At 39.9% G+C, this 20,570-nt stretch overlaps 1 long non-coding RNA gene across 1 annotated transcript in view; it reads left to right on the forward strand.

Annotated features, from left to right (window-relative positions):
• The window catches only part of LOC120384230, a 33,398-nt gene extending 13,354 nt beyond the window's left edge, over positions 1-20,044 (forward strand). The window contains exons 2-3 of the long non-coding RNA XR_005588690.1: positions 11,126-11,231; positions 16,715-20,044. This is a non-coding gene — a long non-coding RNA (uncharacterized LOC120384230). The remainder of the gene's footprint in view (positions 1-11,125; positions 11,232-16,714) is intronic.
• Positions 20,045-20,570: the final 526 nt, after the last annotated feature.

Here is a 20,570-nt window from a genome sequence, read left to right on the forward strand (position 1 = left end):
AAATCAGTGTTCCCTGTCCTGATATAATAACCACTTGTTACCACTCCTGCGCCATACAACAGCAAATTACAGATGCTAATAATAAGTACTCCACATCTATATGCTCAAAGTGCTTTAGAGTTGGTAAAAAAAATATTTCAGAACTTTTATAGACAAAACAAACTTTTTTTCTAAAATAAAAACTTCTATGGAAAATGTTTTGTTTTTAAAAAATTCTATTTTTTTGACCAAAACACCCCTGAACCTCAAATTGTTCAATTTTCAGTTTATCCGTTTGGGGTTTTTCCCCCCTTACGCTCCTTTTTTATTCTTCCCCCATTTTCAGAAGCATTTATTTCTGTAAATTTACTTTGATAAGCTATGCCAATATAAATACCTTTATACCAGTTTAACTGTGACCGCATGAAGGAGTTAACTGATGTAATTATAAACCAAAATAGTTAAATCAGTAAAAAAGCCCTGTATGTAGGTCAGTTTTAAGTGCTTTACTGGGTTGGGGCCAAAACACTTTAAAAGTAATATTTTATTTTGCTGTTGTGCCAGTTCACTGTGGACCAAATTCTGCGACTCTCATTGGGCAGCAACTTATTCTGCGAATGTGCATTATGTATATGCATAATTTTAAATATCTGCTTAAGCCCCATTGACTTCAATGGAACTGTTTACATGCCTAAACTTAAGCATCTGCTTCAGGTCTTTCCTGAATAGGGATGAACTTGAGCATATGCTTACATTTTAATTTTGTGCTAAAGTTGTTTACTGAGTCAGGGCCTCTGTTCCGTACAGATGCAATTAATATGTGACTAAAAATGTCAGTTTAAATGTAGTAGGAAAATTCCTAGAATCAGTCAACCAAAGATTATTGCTGTTTAGGAGGGGTTTGAGTGCACACACTAAGAATAGTAACTTTTATCCAAAGGAAAAACAAACCACTTTAAATCAGCACTATCTAAAGAGTAATATTATTTTTATTAACACAAATGCTGTATGGCTGAACTTTGCTTTAGTTTGGAGCTACAAAGTAACTTGACAAAGTAATTCAGTCCAATGAACACATTATGCAAATTATCTTTAAAAAGGAGTGTAAAGATGTTTGGTCCCAATTCATCATTTATACTAATGTCATTTTGTACCATTCTGACATTGTATGGGGGCCTTACAATGGGATAGAGAAATATAATCTATTGCAACTTTAAAGCCATACTATATTTCCATATAGTATTTCTATATAGTGGCCATAGTGTAATGAGAAGCAGGCCCTTTTGTTGAAGGAAAATGCCACACTTAGGCACACAAGATACTGCAAATTATTGTTAATGTACCCACCTGAAAAAATATATATTAAAAAAAATCCAAATTCTATTCTGGGATAATATGTGCATTGGGTAGACTGTAGTCACTGCGCCATTAGTGTCACCTACACCCAGAGAGGAAATTCCCGGACACCCTGCTCTGTGGGTGTTGTCAGGAGAGGGCAGATTGAAATGTCAGCCAGCATTAATTAGGAGCTCCATTGCAGGATACCAAGTAGTATAGCACTTGGCCTGCATAGTTCCAGCTCCACCCAACCTGGGTTATGTGGTAGAGTGAGGGCTGCAGGTGCACTGCTGTGCCCCCTGCTCCAGTCAAGTTACTACCACTCTGCACCTGCAACCTAGGGAGTGAATCAAGGCTATTGACTCAGACAGATAATTAACATGCTGTACAAGATGAAATATATATGCATGTCACACTGTATATCACTGTCTGCAAAACCACAAGTTATAGCATACTTTGAAAACGGAGCAACATTTTTTTCTTCACATATGCATTCACCTCATTCCTGTGCAAAATTCCGGGGCTGCAGAATAGATAGACTAGATTTTTTTTAAGTAAAACACGTCACCGTTGTGATACCAACTCCCAAGTTAATTTCCAAGCGCTGGGTACTATTTACTTTTATAAATCCAGAGAGAAAGACATTTGCTTTGCTGTACGCTTTATCCAAATGTTGAACGGTGTGAAACTCTTTGGAATGTTTTTGTGATGGATGTTCATGTATTACAGATTTACATTGTTTCGATCATTTCTGTTGGGTGGGCATTTAATGAGATACATACATCTTGGAATTCTTTCTTTTCCCTGTAGACAACAACACAGATCTGTGTGGATTTCTTTTCCCTTCTCCACGGCAAAAGGAAGAATATCTTCCTTGGTGTTTTATTTTTTTATCCCCGTTTTCTTTCACAGATCTGGGTTCTCTCTCTGTCCAGTTTGGAAACATGATAATATATTTAAAGGGAGCACAGAGTGACATGTCATCATTAATCCCTAACGTTATTTTATTGGAATGCGTGAGCATGTATACTATTCACTGCCTGATCCCCCATTATAATTGCTTTTACTCTCTTAAATTCAGATGTAATTCAGGCTAGAACAATATGTTTTAGAATTACATCAGCAGCATGAGAAGTATTAGTATTACTTTTCCATGGCATGACAGTGATGTTTCAACAATCTATACATATTGATTTAGGCTGATAATAAACAATTTGATTAGCCTCTATCTATAGGCTGTCATTTCAATCACTGTCACTGGTCCAATAGAGTAGAAGGCAGCTAGCAGACACGTATGGCAAGATTTCTCAAAATAAGAAACTCTGGCCTGATTAGAGCCCTAGGTTCAGTGAATTGGACAAGACAGCTCAGCTGCCAGGTTATTAACTCCCTCAGAAAATACTCTGCCTTTTCCCCGGGGCCAGCCTGAATATTCTGATCTGGATCGATAAGCAATCTCCGGTGTGTACAAAATGCCAGCTAGAATCATTTGTCTCAGTGCAGTCTCCTTACAAAGGATAAAACACCTGCAGTATGTGGCCTTCTCTCCCTCTTTATTTTCCCCCTCTTTCCCTTTTTAACTAATGACCCACAGAGAAGGAAGAAGTAACCGAATCTATTCCATCATCAGGAAGGCTCTCTCAGGTTTGTTTTAATGATCATAATGGCTACCTTTCAATCTTATAAAAATTATATCAGTCATGGTTTCCCTGTGGCATGTTTATGTAAGTAATGTGAACTGCAATGTAATGACAAGTGTACAGATGTCATTGTAAGAGGGCCCTTGGCAAGAAGATCTCTCAGAATTTTAATAAAAAGTGGACTGCTCGTAGGGTTCTCGTCGGGGTTTGTCTTTTGTATTTGTAATGTGTGTTGGTGAGCTGTGGTTGATGCCAAGATTTTTTAAGTGTGTTTAGCAACAAAGGATGCTTTAAAATTGATTTGAGAGGGAATATTTCCGCCCCTCCCCACTGGAACCGTGTGCTTTCCTAACCCTGCGCCTATAGCCTTGTTTGTGCTGACAGCAGGTCGACCTCTAAAGGTTTGGAATTTGTATCTGGCTCAGATAAGCACCAGAAGGCCAGGATGCCCATCTGAACCATCTTCAGTCTCTCCAGAGCTGTTGAACCTACAATATCGAGCTGGGAATCTCACGAGAACAAGCTGTCTCGTGTGATCTCTTGCACTTCCTGCTTCTGGCTAAGAAGTGCAGGAGATCTTCAAGAGCAGCCTCTGCCAGAGTAATTCAGCACCTCGCACCACTTTTTACTCTTGTAGAAAACCAGCAGGAGCAGAGGAGTGAAAATAGAAAATGGTTTAAAAAAAAAAAATATTGGCTCAATTAATTTGATCTGGAAAAAAAGCAACGGGGGGGGGAGGTTGTGGTATGATTTAAGATTTGGGTCGAGGTTCAGATCAATTCTCTTTTGATGCTGAAATGTGCCTGAGATGCAAATTTTTGATCCACATCCAGATGAGGATGTCTGCAGAGTTGGCAGTTTTAGATCCCCAGGTTTTGACAAGACCTGCCTTGGGGGGGGGGGTGTTTTTCAACTGCAAAGTTTGGATCAAGTCCAAATATCCCCAGCACATGGAGATGTCCAGGATTTTGGTTCTGACTCTTCTCAAATGTTATCAAGACCTGTTTGCCTTGTTCTAATGTGTGCAAATGGGCATGGCCTTTTTCTTTCTGAATACTTCTCAATAGGCATCCTTGGTGAAATTCTGGGCTAACATACCTGCCATGCAATGACCCAGAATCTGGCCCCAGGACTCCATCTCCATCAGTATTTTGATTTCTTTGTTTGAATTTAAATACAACATAAAATAATTCCTGTCTGAGCTCTATGCACCATTGGTATTAATGATAAATAAAATACCAAAATAACTGCAAAGCCAAAACAGCAGCACATTTCTTTCCTTCCATTCTCCACCTATCACCAGCAGCACACGCAGAACAGGTCAGAACCTCCCCTGGCATAAGCAGTACATAGCTTCACATTGCACGTGGTGTTCAGAATTCAAAGCTGAATATCTTTAGCGGTTTTCAGTATTCACTGAGTATTCGCTGCTTCTATCCACACTTTCAAGTAAAGTTTGAAATTCTTCTAACATTAGATACCAGCATATACCCACACTCTTTCAGACTACTGAGCCAGATCCACCGCTGGTGCAGATCAAGAGAACTCCAACTCCAACTTCAAAGCATCTATGCCCATTTCCACCAACTCAGGATCTGCTCCACAGTTCATAAATAAAATCAGTATTTTGTTTACAGTTTTCTTATGGAAGTTTAGAAAGAGGCACTCTAAATTCTTGGTGTCTTTGCTGAATTTTAAAAAATAAATAAAAGCCAAAATAAAAATAAAAAAAAGACAAAAACCTGTCACTGCATAATGTGTTTTTGCACTGACAGTGTCAAGAAGTTAACGTGCTGCCTTCTTTCATATTTGCCATAGTAAACTTTAGGCACTAAATAATGCGTGCATAGACACACAAAATACAACTATGTAAGGAACAACTTTCATCACTTGATTTCTCACTATAGAAAGCAAATTTCCCATCAAGACACTTATTAGACTCTCTATCTCTGGGAAAATGCACACAGTTTATAAGAAAAGCTGATGTTATGTTAATTCCCATTATTATACACGGATAATATTGAGGAAGATGGAACAAAGTGCCTTTAAACCAAAGCTGATCACATTTTTTTCTTGTTTGCTACAGTTTTATTGTAGTGAAATACGTTCATTTTAGCAGTGGAAAATCACCCTAAATAGACAGCATAAGAGCAATAAGATGTCATGCTGCAGAGCACAATTTTAAAATGATATGCTCTACAAGTAAAGCTTTTAGACATTTTGGTTTATGTATTAAAACTTCCCACAAATTTGATTGAGAATGAGCCTTTGATGGATATTTGCTGCAGTTATGCTGCATTAGACTCGATTTATCCACCACCTCTCATTGTTGCTATTGATTGATTTTTAAATTAGATGAAGGCAATCAGTAAATACCACCCAATCAAGTCCTAAAAACATACAGGAGATTAGACAATTTAGGGTAATCAATGAAAATATTCTGTGATTTGCTACCACTCAATTTTGATCATAAATTACGACCATAACTTGCAAGTTAGTAAGCCATAAAACAAGTGGATGTGACAAGAAAAACTATAAGAAATGAATTAAGGAGATGAAGAGGAACCACTAGTGTTGTCGTTTAATGAGGCAAAATTACTCTTTATACATATCTTGCATTTCTAGTCAAGTCTTGTCAACAGTAATGGACTACAAGGAGTGCCTGCTATGCTGATTTTTTTATATAATATAAAGGCTTTTCTTTTGTTTAACAAATGAGTTTGAACAATAACTAATCAGCCTAATTTTGTTGCAGCAAATAAATTAATGTAATTTTAGGTTCAAAACCCACTGCTTGTTAAAAACCCTCAGCTACATCACAGGCACTTTCAAATGCTAATTTTAAAGTCACACTTCTGCTGTGTGTTATTTCCTACAAAGTCTAAAATGTAACAACAATTGAAAGTTATTTTAGACCAACACTTTGTATTCCTCAGAAGCTGTACTTCTCCACTCTCCAATACAGTTCACCCATCCTTCCGTATATTAATGCCATTGCTTTCTTTTGATAAAGGTATTTCTTCTAACATGCCATTAAAATCCCTTTATGATTTGCAGTGAAGGAGTTAGACCTTGGGGTGTTCAATTTTTTTTCTACTTCTGAAACATAAATCCAGTTTTACCGTATGTTTTCTGTCAATTTTACTCTGTTTTTCCGAGTCTCAAAGGCCACTTAGAAACACATGAGAATAATTAACCCAATAGCTATAGTATCTTATTAAAATAAATTTCGGAGAGAAAGCTGACAAAATGTGTCAGACACTTCAAAGCAGAGATTTCTTTGCATATTTCCCACTATTTGTTGCTGTTCTGCTAGAATTAGCATCCTCTAAAAGCCTTCTGATTAAGGTTTGGAGGATTAAAAGTAGCATTTAATACAGATACACAGAATCATTCTGCTCTTTTAATTAAAAAGAACAATATTGGCAAAATTTACTGTAAACAGGAAAGTTTCTGGACCTTTTTTCTTATTTACGTATTCCACCAGACATAGAAAATTGAGATGCCTGCTCAGTGCACGTGAATCACTCTCTGTAATGCTGATTAAAATTAAACATAGTGAACGTGCTGTAGGGAGAATGAAAGACCCTTAACTTTACCATCTAAATGTACTCACACTTGCCAAAATGAGATCCTGTGGAAAGTTACATTGCGAAACTTGATGGCAAAGAGTTTCCTTTGCTAAAGGCATATTGTTAAAATGTACAGATGTTAAAACAAATGGTTAAACACATGGCTTTACATTTGCCATGGTTTGCTATATATTCAATATAAATAGATTTCATGTCCCATTTCCAGAGAAAGAAAAGCCAAACAATTGCAAGATAGCACTGGGAGATTAGCGGTTGATGCTAATAGAGAGACACCTAGGATTAGAACACCCACTTGCAGTACTGACCCACACTGTCAGAACTGTGGCTGGGGGAAGTTTTCAAAGAGTTTCCCTCACTAGGCAAACAGGTTACTATTTTTTTTAAATGACTCATCTTTCACACGAGTGTTTTAAAATGAGGACCACGTCTCCATTCAACCCATAATTGTTTCTGAGGCTACTGAGCAGTGTCGATCCAATAGCTTCCTGGGTTCCTCAGTAGTGTGAAAGCTACTTCCTTTTTTGAGGGGATGCTTCCTCCTTAGAGGTAGCCACATAATAGTGATTTGAGTCCAGCCTTGTGCTGTACTGGAGTTGGAGTCATTTTGACACCACTCTGTCCATCTGGCATATAAACTTCAAGAGAAGAAACTTAGTACATCCCTAGTGTAATAGGAAGGGCAGCCTCCCCTTTACCCTGGTCTGGCTGGGAAATAAAGCAAAAAGACAATTGACTTGGATTCTTTCCCTAATCTTTTGCTCCTATAGGCTACATGGCATTACTGAAGGGGAGAGGGTTAGTAGTTGTAGGGAGTGAGAGACAACATCCCTTGAGCAGTTCCACAGTTCTAGAGCATTGAGCTTGGCTTTTTTCAGATTGCTCTTATGCAGATGTCACTCTTCTTCAGAGGTCAGCCAACAGGTAATATAGGTGTAATGTAACTCACTGCTCGGTGTGTGTTGCGCTTCCCTCTCTGGGCCAGAGCCACAGACTAGTGTTAGCCAGGAAGTGGACACTGGACACTTACAGTTAATCCAGGATTAAATTTGTCTTATTTCTTCTGCTCTTGAAATGGTTTCTTGAAGGGGAGGTAAAACTTGGCTGGATGTGATACAAGCTTCCTTTCCCCTGTCCTCCCTCCCTCCTCCCTTTCATCTCTCTTTAATTATAAATATTTTTTTTTTAATTCTGAAAGGCTACCTCCAGGTTCTTTCTGGCTGAGATGAAAAGCCCTGGAAATCGGATGGGAAAGCAACAAAGTATCCAGCTCAGTTTTGCAAGCAAGAGGCTGAAACAGTTCAGAATTTGGATGAACTTTGGGTGACCATCCACATTTTTGGATACTTACTTGAATTCCAATTCTCACCACTCAATACTAGTTCTTAACAATGCCACTAGTTAATGATCTCAAACACAGACCAATTTTGTATTGAGATCAAAATCATGTCTCATGGAGAAAAGCCCTCTAGAAACCTTAGGAAGGAGTGATGAGCTAACTTCTATTTTAATAAATGGGGGAGGGGAATCCCTTACTTATAACAAAGATGGGGACATACTTTGGTGTTCCTGATGGACTGGTACAATAGAGTGATGCTGGTACATTTAATACACTTTTTAGAATAATTGCCTAGGAGGTAACCAGAAGTAGTACATTTTACTTTATCATGGTACATAAATAAAAGGGCAGACTAATTAATCATATAACTTACTAAAAGTGCTTTTTATTTTGCCATTTAGTATGCCAGAAAGATCATTTTCTTTAATGTATATACCCAGTATTAACATGATTTAATCCATCATGCTCTGTATTATGAAATTACTTTGTTTTACTCCCTGATCCAGCTGAAGATCATTAACCCGCACTATTATCTAAGTCATACATCATTCGAGTGTATTACCTCATATAGCAAAAAAGCTACTTTCCTCGGTTACACGCTCTGACTAAGAAATCATTTTTTCTAGATGTTGCTGACAAGTAGGGCTGTTTTCATTAGAAAGCAAATGGCTCGCCATTCAGAGTAACTGCTTTACCTTCACAGTTGCTATAGTTCTGACTGCGTAGCTGCCACTTAAATAATCTGTTCACTTTTTTAACATTTAAATTCTATATTCTAAGCCTATCCCTACACTGTATTGCATTATCTTCTTCCTAGGCATACACACACATAATACATAGGATGCAAACACTCGTGCCCTGCCCCTTTTCTGAAGCCCCCCTCCCACTCACTCCATCCCTGCCCCCGTCGCTCGCTCTCCCCACCCTCACTCACTCGCTTATTTGCTCCGGGCTGGCTCAGGGGGCTGCGGTGCAGGAGGGGGTGCGGGTTCTGGGTGGGGGTGCGGGCTCTGGGATGGGACAGAAATGAGGAGTTCAGAGTGCAGGAGAGGGCTCTAGGCTGAGGCAGTGGGTTGGGATGCAAGAGGGGGTGAGAGCTTTGGCTGGGGGTACAGACTCTGGACGGGGGATGAGGGTGAGGAGTTTGGGGTACAGGAGAGGACTCCAGGCTGGGACCGAGATATTTTGAGGATGCGAGGGAGATTAGGACTGGGGCAGGGGGTTGGGGCATGGGGGGGCGCATTCAGGGATGCAGGCTCCAGGCAGTGCTTACCTCAAGCAGCTTCTGGAAGCAGTGGCATGTCCCCCTCTCTGGCTCCTACGTGGAAGCACGGCCAGGAGGTTCTGCGCACTGACCCATCTGCAGGCGCCACCCCCACAGCTCCCATTGGCCATGGAAGTTGTGGGAGGTCATTGGGGCAGGGGTAGCGTGCACAGCCCCCTGGCTGCCCCTACATGTAGGAGCCGGGGGGGGGGGAAATGTTGGCTGCTTCTCAGGAGCCTCATGGCACAGAGGCTATCAGGGAGCCCGCTAGCCGCGTGGTGCTGCCAACTGGACAGTCAACGGCCCAGTCTGACCGGAGCCACCATAATCCCTTTTTGACTGCATGTTTCGATCAAAAAACGGACACCTGAGGCAGTGGGTGTCCCAGTGGGGCTTCAGGGCAGAATTTGAGCCTCTATTATTTTGGCGGTGGCTGCTGATTGTTATTGTTAGATCTATGTTACACATAGCACCACTGCTGAAATTAAAAATAAGTTAGTAGCAGTCTACTTGTACTGCTCTGATGTGGCTAAATACTGTTAGGCTCTAATAAACAGTAACCATGTCATGTGTATGTGTGCATGACACTCATTGGTGGCAAATGTTGCTCAGTCACTGACATATGTTATTGGCAGGGCCGGCTCCAGGCACCAGCATTCCAAGCTGGTGCTTGGGGCGGTAATCTTCAAGGGGCAGCAGTCCCTGTTGTTTTGCCCCCAGCAGCGCGCCGAATTGCCGCCACGGACGGCGGGGGCAGTCCGTGTGCCCTTAGGGCCGCACGTGAGTCTCCGTGGTGGCGGCAATTAGGCGGCAGCTTCTATATTTAGCTGTCTGCGGTGGCTTCAGCTAAACATAGAAGCTGCCGCCGAATTGCCGCCACCGCGGAAACGCGCTTGCCGCCCTAAGGGCACACGGACTGCCCCCGCCACGGCGGCAATTCGGTGTGCTGCTTGGGGCGGTAAAAACTGTAGAGCCGGCCCTGGTTATTGGGTGCTATTTGTTGATGATGCAGTAACATCATGACACCACTTCTGTTCATTTTTTAATTTTCTTGGTTTTGTTTGTTTTTTTAGTGGTGGTGTAAAAAAGCAAAACACCTCTTGTAAGTGAATGACAGCTTATAACAGGGGTGGGTTAGCTGGGAGAATTTCAGGTTTGGCCTTTGTTCAGATTAACCTGGATACGAACAGCCCTTCATGAGATAAACATTTACATGAGATTTCTGTAAGCTCTGTTCTCATAGTATAGAATATCAACTCTGTTCTCATACTATCGAATATCACTCAATTGAATGGTTTTTCTTGAAAACTGCTGCAGTCCACTCATTTTCTGTGGTCAAACTTTTTTTTTGCATCCTGTTACTCCAGTGTTGTCAGGCTGCTGCTGTACAACTTCGTAAACTGAAATAATGTTCCCTTTTAATATTTTTAAATATGCATTAAACATGAGCTGAAAAGGTGTTGGTTATAAAATTGCTTTGGGGAAATTATATTTGTTATGGTAACAAAGATAACAAAGCAAAAACATATGCAGCTTCTGATATCATGAGGATGGATAAAGGGATTTGTTCTCATTCTCTAGCAGTTTGTAAACAGCAGAAAATTATCCACTTCCAAAATGCTAAATCTTTTAGGGTCATGCAACAGGATAGCAAACTCAAAACCCAGTATAGAAATGTAGGGCCCATTTGTTGAGTCATTGTAGATGCTAAAAACCTGCATTTAAAAACCTCAGGATAGTTCCTGCTGAGTCATGCTGGCACATGGATCCAATTAAGGTCCATTTGGGTTTTTGAGTTACTAATAAGGCCAATCTCAGGAACAGAGTCTGGACATTAACTCGGGATGCATGTGCTCAGCCCATTTATAGGCCTGTAGTGAGTAGCCAAATGAAAATGTTTGTCATAAACAGAAAGTTCTGTGCCCGGGCATTGTGATTTCTAACTCAATTAAAGTCTTCTTTTAATTCACTTTAGATACAGGAGTGAGTATTTAGTCACATCCTTTGCTGCAGATGGAAGTGACAATCCTGGGAACTTGGCTCCTACTACTTACAACTCTGCAGTATCCAAGCAGTTTCAGGTAATTTCAGTTTCTTTCAGCTGTGTGAGGTTTTGTTTTGGTTTTGGTTTTTTTGTGAGAGGGGAAATGTCTGAGAAGGAGAAGGAGGTGTTTTTTGTTTATTCTTCTAAAAACTTGCCATCTTCTCACTCTCAGGAATGATCTTAGACTTTAGAATTAATATCATAGGGTGCTAAAGCTGACAAATGTTTGAAAAGAGAAAAGATTTTTCAACCAACAATGATGGAAAGATTCGAACTAAGGGAAAGCTTTGTAGAATTTATCGTAAGTAATAGATGCTTGATTAAGAAATAGACTCAGGCACTGCAGGATGTAATCTTCTCATAAAAGGCATCTTTGCATTTGAGGGTCATTGGAAAACCCGATCATCACTTTCCTAAAAAGCAGAGAAATGTACAGCAAGTGGCATTGTACTGAGGGGGGCGGGGAAAGGGCTTTGTGTTCCATAGAATGGTGAAATGTGTGTCAGTCTTCTCTTTGCCTTGACAGTGTATTCTATAGTGGAGTCCTTTTCAGCTCATAACATCCAGGAAAGGGTTGTAAAGAAAAAAAACAAAACTCAGTCAGCTCGAGGAAACAAAAAGAAGATTCTTGAACATTAATTCACACACCCTGCAATTTGGCAGGATAGAGATAGATAATTGCTCGATTGGTTTTGATTTATATCTTAGTTCCATTTTTGGATACCAAGATGATAGGTGCCTTTTATAAATACAAGAGACAAATAGGAATAATATCAATTAGAGGATTCAGGAATTGTGGATTTGTCTTCTCAAGACTTTTGTACTTGGAGTTAATTGACTGCCTGTTAATTCAAGGTGTTCAACATGTTTTAAAAGCTAGTGTGGACACACTTCAAGGTACAGAAATCTACTGAAGACAAATCTATAAGGACCTGATCCAAAACCCATGGAAATCAAATAAAGTGTTCTGTTGACTTCAGTGGACTTTGGGTGCGCTATAGATGAGGGGAAAAAATCAGAAACCTTCACTAATCTAATATCACTGTATTTCAAGGAAATATAAATATCCTATGAGTCACCATACAAATAGGGTGACACTCTCCTAGATGTCCTATAAATGATATCAGTTGTGTGGGTTGTAAAGAGAGATGCTATAAGAACGTTGCATGACTGCTGTCCCGCTGGAACAATCACAGATGTGAAGTGTTTGTCTCAAACGTTATCTCCCCCCAGTAAGAAAAACTGTAACTCAATAATATACTGGTAAAATTCCTTTACCTTTCATCATAATGTGAAACAAACTAATCACTTTCACTCTAACCTGGAAGATTTCTCCTGCCTAAGAAGACCTAAATTGCTGAAGTAAAATAATAAAAAATATATTTTCAGTGCAATTTTGTTATTTTTATACTCAATAGCTGAAGGCCTCTGAGATCTCAACATAGTATGCAGGGGGAACTGAATTACACAAAAGTTATTTAAGACTGTGGTTCTCAACCAGGGGTCCGGGGCCCCAACGAGGGCCAGGAGCAGGCATCAGGGGGTCTGCCAAGCAGGGTCAGTGTTAGACTTGCTGTGGCCCAGGGCAGAAAGCCAAAGCCCCATCGTGTAGGGCTGAAGCCTGGGGCCCTAAACCCTGCCACCTGGGGCTGAAGCCAAATCCTGGGCAACTTAGCTTCAAGGGGCCCCAGGCAATTGCCCTGCTTGCTACCCTCTAACTCTGGCCCTGGCTTTTATATGCAGAAAAACAGTCATGGTACTGGTGGGCCATGGAGTTTTTCTAGCAGATTGTGGGAGGGGGTGGAGGGGGCTCAGAAAGAAAAAGGTGGAGAACCCCTGGTTTAAAACACAGATGTTGTAACCAAATATACATCACACCTCTGTTCATTGAATGTGACACAAAAGAATAAGTTAGGTGCATCTATCTGGAACTAGCTCAAAGGAGGTCGCCTCTATTTTGATAGCTGAATAGGAACGACTGATCCCTTGAGCCATTTAGAGTTGATTCGGAAGTGTAACCTGGGTATAGCTTGGAAATGTGGCTTAGCACTTTTTTATGTTGCAAAAAAAAATATGGACCTTCAAAAAGCAGCTACGATTTTCCCTGTATCAGCGCTAATGCATGTATCAAACTGCCTGTAAGCTCTCATCTCTAAACATCTACCTTGAAAAGTAAACTTCCTTAGTAATAATTAAGTAAATTATTTTCTCCCAGAATTGCCTTTGTAAGAAACTACTTACAGTAGATGAAATCACTGAACCTAATTTGCCCTGTGTTACCCCAGTTCTGCGCTGGTGTAACTCTGTTGATTTTACTGGCTTTACACTGGGATAGAATTGCAGCATTGCAGTAGTCAGTTTAGAACTACATAGTTCCCTATTACCATCTCCAGGTCCACTCTAAACTTAGTTTTTCTTATTGGAATATGACAGTTTGATTTCTGATTAGCATCACCTGCCCCCCAACTCACATAACATTTGCCATTTGTTCATAGTGAGCTACATTTGTTACTGTACTGTTCTTCAATTATGGCCACTCACTCTGAGCAGTACTGTCCTACTTGTCATGAATACGTGTGGCTGAACTGAACCCTTAAGAAATAGAGAGTTTGATTTTAGTTAATTTTACATAAGGAGATACTGTCCACAAGGATCTAAAGTTCATCATCTGTGAAAAGTGGTTTAATCACTGATCCCAAAAGACTAAGCAATGTCCTCCCCATGTGCACAGTTTACAATGAAATTGTAGAGAACAAGAAGCCTGAATAAAGAGTTGGAATTAATGTGCTTACAAAATTCAAAGAAAAGATAATAGATTTGGTTTGGATCCAACATCGTCAGCTAGATGAACACCAAGGACAATGTTTAGTTATAGATTAATATTCCAAGGTACAAAAAGTTCTGAACAAATTGGGGGAAAACTTAAAGCCACAATATTAAGCAAACCAGAGGCTGAAGGTCAGACGGCAGTTACAAATCATTCTCAGTTACATTATTTTAAATGATGATGCAATACTTAAACTATTGACCTTTGTAACACAAATATGCCTGAATATTATACATGGTGAGCAATTATGCAATTGACTGTATAAAGACAATGTAAAAATCAACTAAAGTCCTTTAAATCTTGTTGGCTCTTAATCAAATGTAGCCCCAGCATCCAACCCAAGTGCACCTCTATAAAGGACAGCTGTAATTTAACAGAGAGTGCTGTGGAGCTAAAATAGGGGGAAGGGGGAGATGTTCCTGCCAGTGGTTGGCCACTGGAAGTCTGAGGGATGAGGCACAGAGAAGACTGTACTTGGTGAAATATTTGGTTCAAATACCGCCACTGCTCACCAGATTCATTAGACCCACTGGCCATGGGGCACTATGCCTTAGACGAGTGGTTTTCAACCTTTTTTTCATTTGCAGACCCCTAAAATGTTTCAAATGAAGGTGTGAACCCCTTTAGAAATCTTAGACATGGTTTGTGGACCCCCAAGGGTCTGCAGACCAGACGTTAAAAACCACGGCCTTATACAACTGTGTAATAATGCCTCAATCACTGGTTCTCAGGCAGTGCAGCTCCAAATATATATAGCTATGCTTCTCAAGCATTTTGGTTCTAGAGGTGAGAAATGCTAATGGGTCTGATTGTCCTCTCATGCTAGTTAAAATTGGGAATTGAAGACAGTGGAATCAGACCAGTACAAAGATGGTGTGAGGGGAGGATTGCGGCTAATGATTTCTGCCCTATAATCAAGCTCTCTTTTGGGGACATATCTTTCAAATTAGGTGAATGAGGAAAACAACAAAGACGTTAAATGATGCATAGTAAGAACAGACTCTGGTCTGTATTCTTTTTTACGTCACTGGTCCAGATCCTCAGCTGTGCCAGGGCTCTGCTCAGCACTGCTGAGGAGGAGCAACGATGGCTAAATGCCATCTTTATGCTACCATAAAACTGGTTTCTGGGAGCTGGTTTGGCTACTGGTGTAATTTAAAGCACTCTCAAGGGTGGCTCTAAATTTTGCTGGGTTGCAAATTCTATCTAGGGCCTGTTATGCCAACTAGAAATTGCTGATCATTAAATCTGACCTATTGTATATCACAGGCTGCCAGCACCACCAAGCCTCCTGCATACTAAACCCAACAACCAGAATTGGATCAAAGTATTACAGCCCTCGGGAGATTAAACAATCATGTTCTAGCATGAGCTGGTAGTTTAAAAAAAAACCCTACTTTGTTTTTCTTAAATATTGATTGTATACTTTTGGTTTTTAACAATTTTGGGCTAAATGGAGACACAACTTCCAATAACTTCTACTGGACTAGGATTTGGTCCCACATGAATAAGTATCAGCAGTAAGTGGGCAACTGTTAGCATAAATAAATATGCTATTATAGTATTGCACCTGACAAGTTAAAAGAGAAAGTGCATCAGATTTCATATATATTCGTGTGTGTGCACACACGCACATAACATGTATATGCCCAAATTATCATCCCATGTTCTGTGGGAACAAGAGGCATGCAAGCTCTTGAAACAGTTTTAGAACCTTTTTAGAAAACCTAAAGCAATGCGATTTTAAAAAATGGGTAGCAGTAAGTTTGTTACACAAAAGTGTCTAGTTTAAATTTGTCAACATTTTGCTGCTTGCAAAGATGTTTTGCCTTCTAGTTCCAAAGAACAAATGACCTTTTCAAATTCATAATGAGGTATGAAATAAACACAAAGTACTCAAGGTGAGTCATTCATTAATCATAAGCAAAACAGGACTGAAATCAAGGACATAGCAGCATAAACTGTAAAAGTAATAGGTTGTGTAATCAGTGTATTTAATATTAACTACATTATGTTTTTCATGTGAGTGCTGAGAAGTTGATTTTTTGTGTGTGTTTACATGAAACTAATCCAAAGTAAATTTAATTTCTCAATATTATTTTGTCCCAATGTTGCCCCTTTTAAGAAAGCCTCTGACTTCAGCTTTTACTAGTTACTTTATTGTAAAGATTTTAGTAGAGGGGCTTAACGGCAGCCTATAAGCTTACTGCAACTTTTGATCTGTCACGTATTCCACCATTGTCTTGAAAGTGCAGATCCTCATGCCACATGTTTGTGATATCAGATCTCAGACTGGGGACATAACTTGGCCCCCCAAAAAATTGTTTTTGAAAAAAACACCTAAGTTATTAATAGTTTGCTATCAGAAAAAGTCATGTTGGTTCTTTGTTCTGCAAACATGCAACATGGAGTGACCACTAGTAGGAATTCCTCTACCAGTCAAGGGCTTAAATGGCTCATAAGTTACTTTTGAAAACAATAATGTAAGCTCTTAGGCTGTCTGGCCAAGTTGGTTTTTTACCTACCTGCAGATACAAATGTAAGGGCTTGAACAGAGGGACATCAGGTAAACTGGTAACACAGCCAGGAGCTAACGTGTTTAGAAAGCTTTGAACAGCTGCATCACACTGTTCCATAAATATTTGTTCTTTCATCCGTGAGAAGGTAATATTGTTCATTTTTACCTGTTTCAGAACTTCATGCATGAGAAAACAGAATAGAATGAAAATTATTGATGTAAATTACAAGAAGGTATTACAGCATTTTGTGGCCCGTGGCTCGCCATTCGCTGAAGTGAAAGTCATACCACTTGTCAGCTTTTCAACTCTGGCACGTCAACTAGGTGTTCATACAGAACAGTCTATATACCGTGTCATGCCAAACTTACATGTGACCTGCTGTCTTTTGCTTCTGAGAGAGGTACATCACCTGCCGTGACATGCTGCAACCCATATTAGAAAGTGTTGTAATAATAACTATGGGCCAGAGATATTGAACTAATGGGTACAGCTGTGTATATTTTGTGACTGAGAATTTGGCTAAAATCTTCTTTCACACAGACATGTATAGCTCTGTCCTTTACTGGTTTTAACATCATTTATTGTGATTGTGGTATTAGCGCTGCTTGTAATGGGGAGTTCTTGCCATTTAATATTTCAGGTCGAACTTTATTTGCAAGTTTTATCAGATGGTCATTATATGTATATACACCAAGAAATCTGGAAGGGCACATTTAATCTGAGATGGTAAACTCTCAAAAGCCAAGAAATTAAGAGCTAAAATAGCTGAAGAAAGCTATTTACCTGTAGACATTTTCTTCCAGTCTTTGATAACATGATCCCAATTCAGTTAATATTCATTAGGACTGAGATTTTCAAAGGGCCTAAGGGAGTTAGGTGCTCAGTCCCCACTGAATTTCTATAGGATCTGGGTACCTGATTCACTTAGGCTCCTTTGAAAATCCCAACCTTATTAATACTTGTTTCAGTATACTTTGTGAATCAGACCACACTTCATATCCAAAGCCAGGTTTTGCTTTTCCCCCCATTTATTTTTAGGGAAAAAAAAGTTCCTGGTGAAGCCAATTTGTGAATATTTCTCAGCTTAATTTCTGCAACTCCTTTTTCTAAACAGAGGCTATCCCTGCAAAGGTCCAGTCCTGCCCTCCTTTCTCATATGCATCTTCCATTTAAGCCAGTGACTCTAGGATTGGCTGTTCTAGCTTCATGCAAGAAGGAAACGTTTTACTTGGCCGAGCACCCTTAATACACCTTGGATGTAGTCCGTGTTAGAGTTTCAATCGTTTACTAGATTGTATTGAGAAAACAAACTAGGTGTTGGTAAATATGTGTCTTCTAATACCTAGACGTGAATCAAAATTTCTCTACTTTTTTGCTAATACTTTGTAAGGTGAATGTTGATTTATGAGGTACTTTCTTTAAGCCAAGTTTTTGAAGGAAAGATCTCTTATTGAGCAAATTCTAGAGCAGTTGCATAAGGGATCTTTCTTCTTCCTTCTTTCACAGCTTTTCCATCCATTTGGAGATAAGCTATTTTATTTTTTAAACCACTGATTTATCCAGCATCATGCCTATTCTACTCTAAGGTTTTTCATTTTGTAAATTACACAGGTGTTAGATTCACACAGTTCTCAAGGTGTCTCTTCCTAATATGTATACCAACTCTCAAGGTGTCAAATACAAGTCATATTTATTCCTGTGATTCTCACTAGCTCTGTTGCGGGAGGGGAGTTTTCTCTGGCAAGAAATGTAAACTGTATATCATTTCACAACTAGACTTTCATGGGGGGAAAGTGGTCAGAATACTTGTTTAATTTTAGTTATGATTTGAGCAGTATATTCTTCATTGTAAGACTGAGAGGTTTGCCAACTTCAGTGAAATCCTTCAGAAGTTAGGATTCAGGCATATTAGGTGGGGAGAGCCTCCATAATATGCCTGTCTTCATTTTTGCTGATATGAAACAAACAGGCCCGTGGTTTAAATGTGGTGTGCTGGGAAATAGGTTACATATAATATCTCTAAGGACAGGATTGTCAGGGCCTGCTTTTCTCATGCAAAATGGTTTTAAAAAAGTTTCACTCTGTCCCAAGTGGTCTTGCTGCTTGAGTGCTTTTCCCAGGCTCCAGATCAATCTTTAACTCCCTACTTTTCAAACATGACAAAATATTAGGATAACAGACAGAAAATACTAGCTTCACAAGGGCTAAGCAGAGTGGTCTCGAATTCCTGCAGGCTTCAGAGTAGTTCTCTTTTCCCAGTTCTCTAAACTCCTAATCAGGGCTAACTATTCCCAGTTACTGTGGCTCAATATCTAATCTTTCAATAAATGATAGGGTGGCTACAGAGCCAGACCACGAAGACATCTTCAACTCACTGCCTGCAATAGCATTTCCTGGCCTTACTGAATATCTGGCATAGAGCAAGGATTAGAAGAGCTGCACTGCAGCCAATTCTTCCCAGGATAGCTGTGCCCTGATTCCAACCATCCCTTGCGGGCTGCCATACCAAGGGCCTCTCTGAGTGGGCACCCCCGATACCACCCACAGATTCAGACCCCACCCTGCACAGTAGAGTTGCAGCAGTTTCACTACCAGAGAACCTGTGGCCGTGGAGATGGGAGACTAGGTTAGTTCCAAAGGGTAAAATTTTCAAAGGAGCCTAAGGTGCTTTTGACTTAGGCCCTGTTGAAAATGATCACTGAAAGGCATAACTATGTTCCATATTTATGATTAGGCTGTAGTCACATAATGCATAGAGGGTACTAAAGTGTGTCTTAAGCTAATGCAGTATTCTGTATTAATGATGAATGCTATGAGAACTTTGGTATGAATCATATCATGAAACAAGCAAATTAAACGACAAGCAGGCTAAGTTTTCTGATGCGCTATATAACTAATGATTAACCCCTTTGGTAAAAGAAAGCTAGAGAAGTGAGGCAAGCAGTGGTGGTTGAGGTATTTCTTTCAATACGTGGTCCTGCGTGTTCCAGTATTCATGGAAGCAAGGTTTACTATTTCCAGTGTAAAGGATTTTGCTTTCTTTTCTTTTCTTCTATTTTTTTTATATTTTGTGGAAAGGTCTCTTTTTAGAGTGAATTCTGCCAACATATTATATATAGTCCATATTTTTCTTCCCAGTTTTCATTACTAGTGTCCTTTATATGTAAAAAAATTTTTTTACATCTGCTCCAGCTAGTTATTCCTTACATAAGGTCATCATGTCCTTCATCTAGTCTAGCCTATCTAGGTACTAGTGCTTTTAATATGCCATGGAAATTACTTTGATGTCACATGTTTTGTAACAATATTGGAGTGACTTCACCAGTAGATGGCGCTGCTGAAAATTGTTCCATGGTACAATATGGAAAACAGAAAAGGCTTGGTCCTGTGTCTTAAAGGTGTTCTTACTCACTAAACATCAAAACAGGCTTTTTTTCATAGTCTGGGTTATTTAGATGGATTTTGTGTTCTCCAGTTGGGTTTATTGTTCCCTTGCTCTTTCATTGTGTGAATACAGCCTGAAAGGACTTGAAATAAAAGTGGTGGTGGTGATGGTTGGTATATATGTATGTATATTTTTATTATACTTGTTGTGATAGACCCAGGCCAGTTGGGTACAGCAGAATAGCAGAAGGCAGATATACTGGCCACTGGATTAACAGTTTTCTGTTCCCTGACTGACCAGAGCAGGGGCTGCTCCAGGCTAATGAAAACACCTGACTCTAATTAACCTGCAAAGAGTCAGGTGAGGCCATTAAGCTAATGTGACCACCTGACTCTAATTAAGGCCCCGCTGATACTATAAAAAGGGCTCACTCCGGTCAGGCAGGGGAGAGCCAGGAGAGCCTGAGGAGAGGAAGTGCGGCTGAAGGGCTGGTTAATGAAGACACCCTCAAACCATTGTTAAGGGAGCCCTAAGGTAAGGGTGAAGAAGGGAGAAGCAGGAGAGCTGTGGGGAAGTGGTCCAGGGAAATGTAGCAACTCTGGCAGTGAAAGGTTGGCTGCCAACAGCTGCTACCATTAGAGTCCC

Source organism: Mauremys reevesii, linkage group 16 (genome assembly GCF_016161935.1).
Source record: "Mauremys reevesii isolate NIE-2019 linkage group 16, ASM1616193v1, whole genome shotgun sequence".
NCBI classification, from domain to species: domain Eukaryota; kingdom Metazoa; phylum Chordata; order Testudines; family Geoemydidae; genus Mauremys; species Mauremys reevesii.